Genomic DNA, 9,803 nt, shown 5'->3' with positions numbered 1-9,803 from the left:
GTTTACTACTTCGTTTTCATTTAAGTATAGTTGTTTTCACTGATGAAATACTATCAACAAAGACCAGCCTCCTTTTCAGGAAAAAATTAATCCATGGGTAGAACTTTGTGGTGCCAGATGCATGTCTTTTGGCAGGCCCTTTGGTTTGATGTTTTCCTTGTAAGGCAGAGCCAAAAGAAATTTAACTGAATAGCCAAAAAGGCCAGTGTTTGCAAGTACAGTAATTTAACATTGACTCTGCTGTAAGGATTTAAATCTTACGTCCTTGAAGAAATCTTTTAGGAAACATGGAGCATAATTGAATAGTGCTGTGAGTAACTGCAGCTGATCCTTATACTTGGATCTAAGTTTAAAAACAAAGCATAAGTTTTCTGGAAGTTGTTTTTCAGTTTCTTAACAGCTTTAAGTGTTTTGTTTCAATTGCTCTGTGCTATGGGGAAACCACAATAGATACAAGGTAGTAAAATCAGGTCATTTGCCCTGTTCCCCTGTAAAAGTATCACATGCACTTTCATAGCAAGAAACTACTTCAGCTTTTTTTTTTTTTCTCTGAAATGGAAAAGTTTTCACCTTGTGCTCACAACATGGTCTGTTTTGGCTGGCAGGTGTCCTTCAGGCCATGCTGCAAGGGGAACTGTTGGGAAAAGGCTGGCATGTGGTAGAGCAGTGTTTCCAGATGCATTTTTGGCTCAGGTGATTGTGGCAGACTTGCTTTTAAACTGATGTTCTCATCATGTTTCAGACATGTAATTCTGGTTTGTGTTAGGTTATGTGGTTAAAATCTCAGCTCCACAAATGGAAAGCAGGCCAAAGGAAAGAGGTAACTTGTGCAGGTGCATTTGCCACTGCTGGGGCTGCTGTGATCCAGCAGCTTCTCTCCTGAAGTGTGGGGCTGTGCGGCTCAGCACACTGGAGCCACCCACATCAGCAAGCCCTCAGAACCCACAGTGGCAGCAAGCTTCTGTGCGGGGAGTGCTGCCCATGCAGGAGCTGAAACAGGCTGGGAAACACCGTATGAAGAGAGGTGACAGTGCAGCCCACCTCCTTTGGGCGTTGGTGAATGTTGGGTTTGGGATTAAGGCTCAGCTCTTGTAAGCACAGAGAAGCAAGGGCAAGGGGAAGCCCAATACTGAATTGGAGCTCTTGAAGCTGAAACCTCTTGCCTTCTTTCCTGGGCCATCTCAGGAGAGGTGCCCCCAGGCAAGCCCTTGGGTCACCTCATGGGTTTAGTGACCTACAGATGCATGGGCTGATGGGATGTTGGAGAAGACTGTTTGGGGGTTGCATAAATTCTGTTCTGGGATATTTAGAGCCATAAACAAAAGGGGAGAAAGGGAGGGGTCATGGTGATTTGGAGGAACAAGCATGGGTAGAGAGGGAAGAGGGCAGTTGTGTGCAAATAGGCTGCTGCTCAGCAGTGTGTCTGGCTGTGCCTACCCCTCACGGCACTGTCTGCTCTCCCTAAAAATTCTTTCCACTTCTTTCAAAACATGAATAAAATGCTTAAAACTGTCTAAGTAATACTGGCTTGTGGATAAATTAGGGATGAATTTAGGCAGGATATAGAAGCATACATTTCCTTGAAATTAATATGATACTTGGCTACCTAGAAACATGAGACAGAGATTGAATTTTACAAAATTATTCTGGCAGCCTTTATACGAAAAGCACCTTTATGGTGTTAAGTACCTGACATCCTGAATGATGTTTTCTTCATCTCCTTTGAACTGCAAAATAAGAGGTTTGTGCTCATTCATTAAAAAGAAACTGATAAAATCGAAAGATAAGTAGTTCAAAGCATTCCAAGCAAGCTAAAGCAGTCCTGGAGGTGAGAATTATGTACACTTAAACTTCATAATTTAACACATATCATGGGAGAAATATGAAATTTAAAGTAATTCTTATGGAATAAGTTTTAAGTAATAGGCTCTGTCACTAAAAAAAGCAACACAAACAAAACACGAGCTGTTGTTAACTGTAGCACTGCAAATCTGGTGTTTTTCAGTTACATTCACTCAATAGACTAATGTTAATTAATCCCTACTGAAATTTGAAATCTGGCACCTTAACAGAAACTATTGACTGTACAAAAAGGTTTGAATTTTGAGCAAGTTTTGGCAGTGCAGGTCTCTTTAAGGTGTGGTCACAGATGTGCTGATGATCTCAGAGACAAAGAGGACAAATTCTCATGGTCTTCTTCCATGAAAGAGAAAATTAATGAATACTTTCATGAGTTTCTGGTTTCAGTTAATGTGTGCTAATTTGATGGCACTTGATTTGAAGGAGTTGGAAGTGCCAGTCAAATAAATGCATTGGGGCTATAGGTCTCATCTAGTCTGGGAAGAGAGATTAGGATACACTAGTGTGATGTTAATGCATAGGAGCTCTTCTGCACTGATTCCTTGCATGCATGCTTTTGCACTAAATATCAACATGTATTAAGATAAACTTTGGAAAAACGCAAAGGAACCCAGAGAGGCGCAACAATATATGCAGAAATCAGTGCCAAGTACCTCTTTGAAAGAACTCAAGTCAATCAAGCTTGTACAAAGAAAATTAAATCAAGCGCATGCACGCGAATTGAGACTAACCCAAAGAACAATGAAGCTGAGAAGGCAATGGATGGTAGCAGAGAGCAAGTTATGTAAAAGTGTTTGACAAAGTAAGAATGCTGGCAGCCACACAAGAGCTGTGGCTTGGTGCAGGAAACTCCCTTTGCACTGAAAAAGAATGACTGTGGCTGTGCTTCCTTCCCACAGGCATGTGGATGTGTTCTTGATGGTGAAGCAGATACCAAGCTGGGCAGTTTAGAGCAGGGAAAAGCAAGTACAAGGGTTGAGTTAAAAATATAAAAATCTGAAGAAATGACTGCATCGTATTAGAGATTAACTGTGAGGAGCACTCTGGTTTTGAACCAGGAGGTCACAATCCCATTTGTAAAGAAAAATTCAGAAGGTGGACCTTAGTTTTGGCTGTGGCCTGGTGTTGTAGGGAATGAGCTAGAAAATTGGGAAGAGCTTAGGAGATGCATGGCTGTAGCAGCTCATATAGACTACAAGATCTCACAGCTCTGCCCTACAGTTCTTTGTCACAGAAATACCTTGTAATGTTACAGCTCTAGCAGTACACGCCATGTAAAGAGCCTGTGAAACACGTGATTTTTAGGGCAGTGACTCTCCTGTCTGTGTCGATGGTGGGAGCAGCGCCGCAGAGGTTCTCTTCCTACGGCCCCAGCGTGTCCCCACCACGGCCCCACCCTGCCTGGGGCTCCGGCTCGAGTGAGAGTCACAGAGGTGCCCGAGGGAGGAGGCTGTTCATCTCTTTCTATGTCTTCCTTTGCTGAAGAGCAGAACTTAATGTCTGGTTCAGGCTTACAGCCACGTGGAAGCTAGAAATCGTGTGCGTTAGAGAGCAGTGCAGCTCATTCCAGACTCAGTCTGGACCCAGCATTGGCCATTCCCACTCCTTCAGACTTTGAAGCAAAGGATTGGTCTGTGCAGTACAGCTTCAGACCTGAAAGAAAAATGGGGTCACAAATGTAGGCCAATTGCCCATGCATCACGGAACAGGAAATCTTGCAGAACAGCCTTTTTCTTTTACTCATCTCTCAATGTAGTTAGAATTTTTAAAAAATGTATGCATCCTGACTCATGCTGTTATATGATAAAAGGATCTGTTTGTCATGGAAAGCAAACTGAACACTGTAGAATTGTGTGGTCTTTGAAAATAAATAGCATCTAAACATTTTCTTGTCACTACTGTTTTTTTACACTGATTACCTGTTGGGTTTTTTTGGTTTTTTTCTGTCAGGTAGAGTCAAATTCTGCTAATGAATCATTTTACATTTACTTGAGCCTCTCCTTGAGGGGTTGGGGAGGGGAATTGAAACAAACTTTCAACAGGAAAGAACATAAAAGAGATCATTCAAATCAATCAAACCTAATTGCTTGGAGTTTATTTTCTCTCTCCTTGGTTCCAACAGTATAGGAGAGCAGAAGCTGAGCTGTGACAAGCTAATCACATAGCTAAAGACAGATTTCTTTCTCGAGAATGGCTGCCCCTTTCCTATCCTGGAGAGTTTAAAAGCACAGCAGTCTGTTGTTAGCTACCAGCCTGGGGCACACAGTTACTTAGAATGATTGTTAGTGAACTGTGTGCTTTATTATTAGTAAATATGATATTTAATAGAATTTAAGGCTCCATCTCAAGATGTGGCAGTGCAGAAAATTCTCAGGAGTGTAGAATTTGCCAATACTTGGGGGAAACAGAAATGTTGCCACTTTGCTACAGGTATTGCCCACCAGAGCAAGGTGCTGAGAGGACGGCCCCCACTGACCATTTGTCTGGGAAGGGGCAGTGTCTTCTCTGTGCACAAAGTTGCACTGGGAAGTGGAATTTAATATTGTTATGTTAAACCTACTGAAGTGAAAAAATGCAGGGACACTGATCTGTCTTATGGACTACTTTTAACCTCTACCTGCAGAAAACTACACTTCTAGATAAAACTACACAAGCACAAATTAGATCTAATCTCAGGCACAGAAAGGAGGGAGATGAAGTACAGTTGAGGATCCTCTCCTGCGTATTTGGGGTTGGAACGGGCAGTGGTGAGGCAGTGTGGGACCAGTACTGAAGCCCTGGTGAGGCACACTCCAGCTCTGTAGTGCAGAACATTCCTCACTTCCAGATTTGCACTGTGGTGTTGGCAAGAAGTTGAGTTATTCTTCCTTCCCAGTAGTTTGATGGTTTGTGAAAAGGTAGAAACCTCTGATCTCAGAAAAGCCCTCTGCTTTCATTAGTCGTGAAGTCTGTCAGACTCGGAACCATGCTGCTCTAAGCGCAGCACAGGTAACCACAAAATGGTTACTTAAAAAGTCCTGTGACTGACTGGGGTCTGAGGAGATGGCATCGCTGTTGCTTAGAAGGAAACAAAACCTACTCTGGTGTTGATCTGAGCTGTTAGAGTAAGTCAGAGGGGAGAAAGATACAGCAGGCTCTCGATGTGAGTAATGACAGTTCAACATAGTTCTGCATGTGGGTCAGGGGCCTCACTAATATATTTGCTGGTCTTCCACGGACCTGGAAGAAAACCCTTGGATTGCCTTCAAATCAAGCAGATTTGGTTTTCCCCTTAGGAACACTGTATAGCTCCTGAAGAGTTCAACAATGTATGTTGCACTTTTGGTGGTACAAAAGCTGCTGTGTACAGCAGCTTTAATGTACCACCAAAAGTGCAACTGAGAAGAGATTCTGGAACCAGGTAGACTGAGAGGCTGAACTTTCAGGAGGGACTGTGAGACAGAATTGGGCATACCAGAAATGTGCTTAAGTGTCCTTGTGCAGGGGCTGTGCTTCAGTCTGAGGTTCAGAGCATTGGAGTGGTATAGGGACAGAAGAGCTCCTTCTTGGGAGAGCAGGCTGGCAGCAGGCCCATGAAAAATCTGCTGTTGACAACTGCTTCAAAGTCTCATTGTGACTCAGATGCTACTGTACTCTAACACAGACTGAAAACCACCCGGGGCCTTGCAGGAATGCAGAAAGAGAGAAGATGAAAGACTTTTAGAGTAGGATGTTGTCACCTCAGATACAAGAAGATAAAGTTGTAAGGAATCATAAATCTCTGTATATATGACTATTAAAAGATACAAGACTAGTATTTTTCAATGATTCTGGTATTTTCTAATTATTAGAATAATAAGATCTTAACTTCATTAAAAATTCTCTTAAGCCCTCTCCAAAAAAAAAAGCACCTTAGTTTATGGGTCATAGAAAATTGAACTCTAGCAGTTTCTTTCTTCGTTATTCAAACAGCAGCTTTTTAATTAACTAATAATCAGAAGGGAGCTTTTAAAAATAAAGCCTTGTGCTGCCTTCAGTAAGGAGGCATCTTCCTCAGCAGAAGTTCAAAATAACTTTTAATCACCTATCTCCTGTTTCTTGTAAAAATCTTCCAGTCTATCATTCTCTCTTGCCTTTAACAGTCTTTGTGCACTCAGCAGTAATGGAAAAGGAAAGTTAGTGTAAAGAAAAGGTATTTCTAAATCATAAAAAAGCCTTCAGGGAGAGCTACAAAATACTGACTCTTCCCACACACCTCTTGTCTCACACTGGACCAGTCTCACATTCACCTTCCATTTCACTTAACCAGGCAAAGTGGCTGCATTTGAGAGCTTCATTTTGTGCTCAAGGGTTTCTCTCCAGCTGTTGGCATGCCTCTCTCTCACACTCTTACACTCTTACCAGCCTTTTGCACTAAGAAATGTCTGCCTGAGTACTGAAACTTTGCAGCTGGTTCAGATGATGAGGAAATTGCAAATTAGGGTTGCAATACCATATCTTATCAAGAATTTGGGGTTTGAGACATTAATCCTGCTATTGGTTCCACTCCTGTAGAGCTGAGGTAACCTCAGAATTCTGAGGTGTCACTGAAGGCTATCAGGCAGTATCATCTGAACAGCAGAGGACACAAATCTAGTAATTACAATGCAGCTTCTTTAATAGTTTCTCTTCAGTAATACAACTCAGTGAGGCACCACAGTGCAAGCATTTTTGCTGTATTTGTTTGTATTAGATTTTTTAAGAGACCAAAGGATTATCACTCAAGGATATCCAGGAACCTTCTGACTGAGCTCAACAAGTAGGAGTCCATACCTTTCTCTGGCACAGCTGAGGCAGGGTGCTCATTTCATAAAATCACTGGGAAAAGTGTAGCAAAAATCCCATATTAGTGAAAGCTGCTTGCCTGTTTTAACCCCACTGAAGTATTAACAGGAAGGATCCTTTGACAAGGGCACAAGCCTAAAGCCAGAGGTGGTGTGGATCAGGTTGGTCAGACGGGTCTGGCAGCATTTGTTGTAGAACAAACACCTCTGGTCCTGCTGTCCACATTTGCTGTGGCATGACATCTTTCTCTTCTTCAGCCATGAAGGCTGAAACCCCAATGACAGAGAAGCAGATTTTCCCTCCATCCTCATAAATGACAGTAAGTAAAATTTGCATCATGTAACACTTATGTATGTCAAAAAGGAAAAGAAAATAACCCCCTGCATGCACCCTGGCTGACAGTAAGCTGCTGTGTGAACTTGGACACGAGGAACACACCCCACTATGGAGCTGGGTGATGAACATGTCCTCAGAGACATGGTTTGGCAGTGGATTCCGGTACTGATGCCAGCGTAACAGAATTGTCTTTCTGTTGGTCTTCCTGAAGGATGGACTGCTCTGTGCCATCTACGGCAGGGTGACCCAGGCATGACTAGCATATGTGACACATCATGTCCTGTCAGGAAGACATAATTTTCTCTCCACAATCAGTGTGAGGATTAGGGGGCCCTTTCCAGACTTCACATTTCACTGTGGGTTAGTGTGGACAAACTTCACCCACGTGGTTCCCTCTCAGTTGGAGATAGGAGTGACAATTCTCACCAAGAACCCTTGTTCCTCAAGCACAGGTAGGGGAGTTAAGCAAGACCCAACAGTATTTAGGATCAAAGTCTGGGCTCCTCTTGTTGGCTTTTGGCTGATCCCAGAGAGAGCTGGTTTGCTAAACATGGGGGAAATTCCTCACTTAAAAAACCCCAAACAACAAACCAACAAAACACAGCATAAAACAACAAAGAAAGAGAATGAACACTTTTCTGTTGTTTTGCCAAACTAAGACAGAAACTAGGAGAGAAAGGCAGGTGCCAGAGTCCAGGAGAAAATGTCTGTGGCAGCTGACATGTTGGCCCGTCTATCATTTAAAACCAGACTGGAAAACACCTTTGAGATTATCCATGCATTTAGAAGTAGGCAGAGATCTAAACACCTCACTAGTGTGAGGCTTTCCCTGGCTCAGGAGGGGCTGAAGAGTCAGTGCTGCAGTGTTAAATGCAGTGCAGTGCTTAGCTGTGGGTGTGTTGACCCTGTGCCTTCACACTAATGTTGAGAAGTCAAGGAACAGATCACATAAACCTCATGTAACCAACACTGCTTTGAGGAGCCTTTCTGGATTCCAGTTTTGTATATTTGATACTAAGGTTGTCTGGTAAATGGTTCTTGTGGTGTGTGCCTTGGAGTCAAGACACTTAGTCCTGGCACTGTGGATTGAACAGGGAGCAAGAATGCTTGACACAAATGTACAAAAAGTGCAGAGGAGCAGCACCTCTAGCCCTACAACTGAAAGCAGGTAGAAGGAAATGCCTAGCTGGGCCAGGACTCACTTCAGCATTTCAGGTAGCAATGGTTCAGGTTAGAAATGTTTTGGGAGAAACTGAGCTTGGAAATAGCAAAAGGAATATTGTGCCTGTGAAGTAATGAAAGAACAAGAATGCTGTCCCAAATATTGCCAGCTGAGTTGTGATCCTCACTCCGAACACAGACTGGTGGGGTCAGTTGAACGTGGACAGAAAGAATATTTTGGGGCAAGAGAAAGAAACATATCTGTCCGATGGTCATCTTTGTAGGAGGAAGTAGATAGAGCCAAGAGTTCCTGGAGGACCACAGAGAGCAGCAATGGGGAGCAGCAGCAGATCCTGGTGAGGGTGTCCCAGTTAGCATTTATGTGGTGCTTTCTGGAACAGGCACTAAAGCTTCAGAATAGTGAGAGCCCACTGGGGATGAGTGATAGACCAATGCAAATTTAGATGCCTGTCAAGCCTAGCCAACAAACTGGGAGGAAGATGAAGTGAAGCAGGACGTGGTTAATACTAGTTCACTTTTCAAAATCTCAGCAGTGGAGGCAATCAAAACATCCTGGGAAGAAAGGACCATGGGTTGCCAGCTTTCTCCACTGTGTCCTGGAGGTACAGGTATATGTCCAAACACATATACCTTTCCCCTTCAGTAAAGAACACATTTGTGCCACACAGCACAATGACCTAATACTAAAGTCATGGAATAGTTTGATTTGGAAGAGGCCTTCAAAGGTCATCTAGTCTAATCCCCCTGCAAAAAGCAGGGACAATGCCATGAAGAGATGAGCAAGGTGTCTGGGCAGTCATCAAAAATAATCTAACTTGGAGATAGATGAATAGATCCTTTGGGGGCTGTACTGCTTCTGCCACCTGAACTGGCATAGCTTTGCCCTGGGTAAGGAAGATACACTGAGAGACCTGTTAAAAAGTTTTGCTGCAGATGAAGAAATTTCCTTGAAAAGGCTAAGAGCCATAAACAAGTATCTGGTTTTCCAGGTTATATTGGGTATGTGTGGCAATGTTTTGGTGGAGGTGGGTGGGGGATGCTACAGCTTCCCATGTCAAACAGACCCAATGCCAGACACTCCAAGACAGATGTATTGCTGGTCAAGGCCAAGTCTATCAGCGATGGTGGCAGAGTCTCTGGGATAACATATATAAGAAAGGGGAGGGGGGGTGGGGAATCCTTCACAAGAGCAATGGCAGATAAAGAAGAGTAAGAATCTATGAGAGAATATAACAGCTCTAGAGATGCCCAGGCAAAGCAATCAGTGAGTGTTCTCTCCCTGCCCTTATCTCATGAGCCTTTCATTATATTTTCACTGCCATGTCCATTTGAGGTGGGGAGTGATAGAAATGCTTTGATGGGCACCTGGCATCCAGCCAGGGTCAACCCACCAACCAGCACTGAAGTTCAAATCAGTGCCAGAATGCCTACAGAACTGACCTGTACCTTTGTGCTCCTAGTCTCACCAGGACAGTTATACCTGAGTAACTGGGCTAACTGTTCTTCACTCTAGGTCCGATAGTATAATTTCAGTAGATTTACCTGTGCTGCTTGATTCTCTAACATACCTGTCCCACAGCATTAGCAAGTTCCTGTCTTTGTGCAGGCTAGATTATATTTAA

Source organism: Anomalospiza imberbis, chromosome 3 (assembly GCF_031753505.1).
Source record: "Anomalospiza imberbis isolate Cuckoo-Finch-1a 21T00152 chromosome 3, ASM3175350v1, whole genome shotgun sequence".
Lineage (NCBI taxonomy): Eukaryota > Metazoa > Chordata > Aves > Passeriformes > Viduidae > Anomalospiza > Anomalospiza imberbis.
This window is presented reverse-complemented; position numbering follows the sequence as displayed.